The sequence below is a fragment of the Triplophysa rosa genome, linkage group LG10 (assembly GCF_024868665.1).
Source record: "Triplophysa rosa linkage group LG10, Trosa_1v2, whole genome shotgun sequence".
NCBI classification, from domain to species: domain Eukaryota; kingdom Metazoa; phylum Chordata; class Actinopteri; order Cypriniformes; family Nemacheilidae; genus Triplophysa; species Triplophysa rosa.
This window is the reverse complement of record NC_079899.1, coordinates 6,917,990-6,924,369: the sequence shown is the minus strand read 5'-3', so window position 1 is coordinate 6,924,369 and position 6,380 is coordinate 6,917,990.

Here is a 6,380-nt window from a genome sequence, read left to right as displayed (position 1 = left end):
TTGATTACTGTATACTGTAACTTACACTTTAGTGAACGCTATGTATATTTTACAAAATATTTGGTACTTAACCAATATTTGTTTAACAGTATACACACAAAGTATAGACCATTTCTTTTATCTCTGTACTTCCTGCACACATTTAGACTGAATAAATAAGGTGAAAGAGCATATCAAATAAAATGTAAGGGTTTTAACTTTTTGTCTGCCTAAGAAACTAATAGGAAGAACATTTTTTAGTCAAGGTCATTGCAAGATCCTGTGCAGAAAAAATGCATATTTTCAGAAGAGAAGCTTGTTGGATGTTGGAAGAATTCCAGCCAGCAAAATGCCTTTGCAGCTAATATATCCATGAAAACCAAGGTGACATTGGGGAAATTATATAATTTTTTGACAACCTTTTATTGGAATATAACTTGTAATGTTTGCATTGCATTAGATAGATAGATATGAAGGAAAACAAGGGTTAAAATTGTAGCTACTTGCAGAAGCTTTTTATCTAATGCAGTTTATAGAACAACTGAAAAGTCACTTTGAGAAATTGAGGTTTATGTTCCTTACTGGAAAATAGATGATAAGGCACACCTACTGTCACTCTCTGTAATTGGCTGGTTTTGTCCACAGCATGACATGTCATGCTGATAACGTCAGTTAAATATGATTCCGGTAATTTACAATACCAGTAAATAGGTGTAGTCTTTTACTGTAATCAGAGAATCCAGGGTAGAGGCAGATCATACAGCATTTGATAATATATTCCTGTCTGTTTACACTTAAAAAACCTTATAAACTACACCTGATACCAGCTTTATTCACACCTCAGCTTAAACTACCATTATTTATTCATGATCGTGGAACAGCTACACCAACAGTTTTATGTTCTTATGTAAGATATGGGTGCAGGGTTTGGCAGTCAGACAAGTTTTCACAAGCACACATATATTTAAATATATACTTAACATTTATTTAATATTTCTTATATATATATTTATAAATCTATGAAGGTGTCTGCTACATGAATAAATGTTAAAATCTTTGCCTGAGATATGCTGGGACAACAAACACCCACTTCAACTCTACATAGGAAAAGCGGTATAGAGAATGGATGGAAAATTGAATTGAATTGAATTTTAGCTCTATTTGTTGAACTAGTTTTTCTCAATCAAGGTGTCGGGATTCACTAGGGGCCTCAACAAACTTCGATGACTGAATTATTTAAAATAATATAAAACATGCAGTTAAAGCAACAACAAAAAATATAGATATTTCTCAATGTTTGGTTATTTTTGTAATGAATATGCATGTATTTATGCCAAGCTCTAGAATATTTTATTGGATAGATATTGTGGTGGAGGCATTGAAGTCTAAAAGCTTAAGCTCTATTGATAAAATCCACACACTCTAAAAATAACTTAAAAATATTAGTTAACTCAATGAATCTGAAATGTAAAAATGCAAAGGCAACCATTATATTTTTAAGTTAAATCAACAATTGTTTTACAGATAAACGGAATACTGTATTTCAGGCTTCTGACCTGTAGAGGGAACCACTGCACTCTATGAATATGGCAATAATAATCAATGCAGTCATCTCCCCTCAAAACCTCCCAAGAAACAGTAGGGAAACATAAATATTAACTGGCAAATTTCAAAATTCTTAATTTAATAGAGATTTTACCTTAAGTGTTATTTTTTGTTGCAAAGAATAAAAAAGACCAGCATTCCTTTTCAAGCCTTTTAGAAACAAAGTGAAAAGACACTTTGTAATACAGTCAAAAGGATTGTTTGTCCTCGGCATGATTTTAATGTCGTATACTAAACCCACAACGTCATAAAACAGATAATAGAACAGATTATAAAAACAAGATAAAGACATGATTAGTCATTACACATTAACTGAAGTAATAGGAACTTCAAGGTGTACAAGTGGATAAAAATGATGCGCTTGAGAAACACTGTGAGCACTCTAAACTAAGTTTGTTTTCCTTCTCTTTACCTGATTTGCATTTCTGATTATAGGAATAAACAGAATCAATTTTTCAAGGAATCTGACCTCAATTGAAAACCTGGATTTGTGATTTAAGATAGCCACAAAGTCCAGTGCTTTAACCTTAACCCTTATGTTCTGTTGAGATTCTCGTCACTTCCTTATTGATTAAAGTGTGAAAATGATCATTAAAATTGAAATAAACTATTCTCAGTTATTACAAAAACGGATAAAAATAGTAAATCAAGTGTTATTATCTCTTGCATTTACTAAAGTAGGAATGTGCAGTTCATAAAAGCAACTAAAGAAATAATTGCTTTGTGACCTCAGCGGCCAAACAAATTCAAAGCATGTGAAAAGCATGTGGTAGGTCTCAACAGCATGTATTAGCAATAAACAGACATCCGAAACATTAGGATTAAAGGGTCAGTTCACCAAAAAATGATATTCTGAAGAACGTTAGTAACTAAACAATGGGGATACCCATTCACGTCTATTGTATAGACACAAAACCAATGCAAGTCAATGGGCATTGTTTTTCATTTTTGGCTGAACTATCCCTTTAAATTCACCATGAAATCAAAATGGATATATATATATATTTTTTATGTAATATTAAAGTGTTTTTTTTTAATGCCAAGTGGATACTATAAATGGGGGGAAACCCGTGCCAGGGAATTGAGGCAACACTTTATTATTGTCACGTATCTGTTCCCTGCCACCAGAGGTCGCCACACACCACACTGACTTTCACCATGGACTCCATTTCCCAAGATCCCCTCTGATTACACCCTTACCTGTTGCCTATCACCCAGTCATTAGGCTTGTTCGACTTGATGCGGCGCCGCAAGATCCGACAGGCGGATGACATCAAAGTAGGCTACCGCAAGCGCGATTCGAAAGCAAATTTATGGTTTTTCGACTCGCTCTCGCGGTACTTTGATGTCATCCGCCTGCCTGATCTTTCGGCGCCGCATCAAGTCGAACAAGCCTATTATTTAAGACAAACTCACGCCCTTACACATTGCTCAGTATTGTTTGTTTACGAGCCTAGTGGTTTCCTTGTTCATTGGTTTCTGTGTTTTGACCTGTACCTGGACCTTGTGGTTTTGATTGTTTGCTGCCTGTCTCGACCCCTTTGCCGAATTACAATTTTTGGATTACCCCTTTTAATAAAGCTGCACTTGGATCCGACCTTGCCTCCCAGACCCCCATTTGTTGCATTTATTACCCAGAATCACATTCCACATGTCTATAAAAAAAACTTATCAAGCACAGTTTTAAATTATATGTGTTGGTTGGAGCTGGATAGATTACTTATGAATTGTAATCAGTTACTGATTACCGATTACATAACAAAATTTGTAGTTGGCAAGGTAATCTCTTAGATTACACTTTTGTTAACTAAATCTGACTATTTTTGGATTACATTTAGATTACTTTTGACTTCTTAATTTTGAATCTTATTTGATGTTACATGTATTGAAGCAGGATAATTTTTTACTATTTTGACAGATATAACAAGGGAAAATATTCCATTCTTCATCACCAACAAGAGCCTCGACATCTTTTTAAAGTACAGTACGGACAAAATACTAAACACTCATATAACTTGTTGTTAGTGTTTACTGATAGTAACAGTGAATAGTTTTCTAATGAGTTTCCTTAGGCAGGAAAGGGTGTCTATTAGGGGTGTGACAAAATCTCGTGCCACAAGATCTCGCAAGATTAAAATGTGACATGATTTCTTGTCAAGGTCTCGTGATTTCAGGATGATGGAGTTTGATGGTGAAATTAATATTGATGATGCCCTGCCACTTTTAAATCATATTATAATTCATAAAAATTACCTAAAATTACATTCATTTAAGATTAATTTAAAAAATGCACCTATTTCTCATTTTGTGATTTTCAGTTGAATAAACGAAAATCATATATTTTTTCATGATTTTCATTTTCATATATTTCATCAATTAGGATTACTTAAAAATAGTGTAAAAATAATCTGTAATCCAATCTTGTGTCTCGTCTCATCTCGTAAAATAAGTGTCTCGTCACACCCCTATACATCCAGCCATCAAATGCTAAGTGCCGCTCTATTTTGCATCTCTGTGCGATTCCAAACCCCTCCCCTCTCTGCCGGAAAAAGCTTGAAGAATCACAGACATATATAAGTGGTAGGTATGTTTATAATAAAAAATGTAGAAAAATTTGAAATAAAAAATGAAAAAATGTAGGGAAAATCACTGAACTGTAAACAACTGACTGCCATTCTGTGAATAATATGTAATCATGTAATCCATAAAAAAGTAACTGTAGTCTTATTACGAGTATTTTAAAATGTAGTTTAAGTCTACGTAAAACGTAATTTACATAAATGCAGATTTATGTACCCGCCAGATCCCTACGCTCTGAAAATGAATGACGTCTTGTGGTGCCATCCCAAAAAGGTAAAAAAATCACTCTCACGTACCTTCTATGAGTCGGTTCCACTTGTGGAATGATCTTCCCGCGGCTACAAGATCAGCAGATTCTGTGGCCATCTTTAAGAATCGGCTGAAAACACATCTCTTCCGTCAGCACCTGACCGATCAGTTCTATCTATTTCTACTCTTTCTTAGTGTGCTTGTCCTTGTCTTGATCTTCATTACTTTTAGAGGATTGGGTGTAAACAACTGACTCACACATAGATTGAGCTCCTGCATCAGCAAATTCTGCACCTAACTTAGTCAGAAAGCTCCTGTCTAAGCTGTGCTACTGCCAAGGTTAATGGAAGCATCCAATTCCAGCTGTGTCCCACTCCCAACTGATTTAAACCTGCATAGGAGCAGCAGAAGTTCATCGGCACTCACACAGAGCTATGATATGATTAGTAAATACAAAATAAAGCAACAAAAAACAGTGAAATTTTGTTTCATTTTCAAGTTTTGAACAGAATGCATGAAATAACATGTTACCTCTGCTTTAATGAAAAAAATCATGTACACACTTTTGCTGTTACGCAGAACAGAAACGTGTGAAATAGTGAAATATTTATTTCAGTAAAATAAGGATGGAGAAGGGCATTGTTTTCTGAACAGTCACTTTCTGTTATTACTGAGAACTTTAAGTGTTTTTTTCTCTTTAAGAAAAATGTCAATACACATTTCACAGTATCTCAAATGTCTTATGGGATTCTGATGACTGATCAAGTACCATTTGAAAGGCATAACAATACAGCAGAACAAACACACTCACACAAACCTGTGTTGTATTAAGATTTGTGAAAGTTTGTGACTTTCCCACAGTCTGGAAGAAAAATGACAGGGTCCAAACAAAACCTCATACCCTCTCGGCACAACAACAAAAAAAATCTGATTCAAGAATACAAGTACGAAACACACATAAGAAAATTACAGTTATATGTCTCTGTGAAGAGTCATACAGATCACTTCACAAAACTTCTGATTTTATGTGTTTATTTTTAAATCTTATAGGAAAAATTATAATGGCAATCAAAAGTGCACCAGAACTGTTTGCCATACAGTAGGTACATTCTTCAAAATATCTTATTTTGTGTTCAAAAGAACCAAGTAGAACGGTAGAACGGTACCACTACAACGGTAGTCAATGGTGGTCCAGAACTGTTTGGTTATAAGCATTCTTGCAAATATATTTTTCTCTGTTCATCAGAACAAGCACATTTATACAGATTTGGGACAACTTGAGGGTGAGTAAATGATTACGGAATTTTCATTTTTGGGTGAACTGTTCCTTTAAGAATTTGCATATTTATTGTCCTGTGCAAGACACCTGTAATAAAAATACACCGAAAACATAAATCCTTCGCAAAATTCATCATACTGATAATTCAATCATATTGACTGTGATTGTGGTTTTGCGTGCTTTGTCATTGTGTGTGTTCAAAAAAGAGAGACACAGACATGTCTACAGTATCTTCCCACGGGATACAAATCAATGTTTTATCACACCACCACAGTTTAAGGCATCCCACAATCACCTTGTTAAATGACCACACAGGAGGATATATGAAAGCATGATAAGGGACTGGTAGTGAACGTTTTCTGCTCACTTGTAGGTCTGACCCTGATGAGCTTGTTTTAATGAATGAGTTTATGCGAGAGTATATGTGTACAACAGTGATTTGTATTCAGTGGTGATCTCTGTCACCAACAGCCGATCTAAATTTAGCCTCACGTGAGACAGCAAGTAAAGCAGCTCCAAAAAAAGCCCTCTGTTCTTTCTTTCCAATCATTTTATTGTTTGCTGTATCGTGTCTCTGGATCTTTTCGACGTTTCAGATCGTCATCATTCAATCCTTGACGCACTTTTTCCTGAATTCCTCTGAATTCTTAATGATTAATTCAGGCTTATACCGCATGAGCGTATTTAA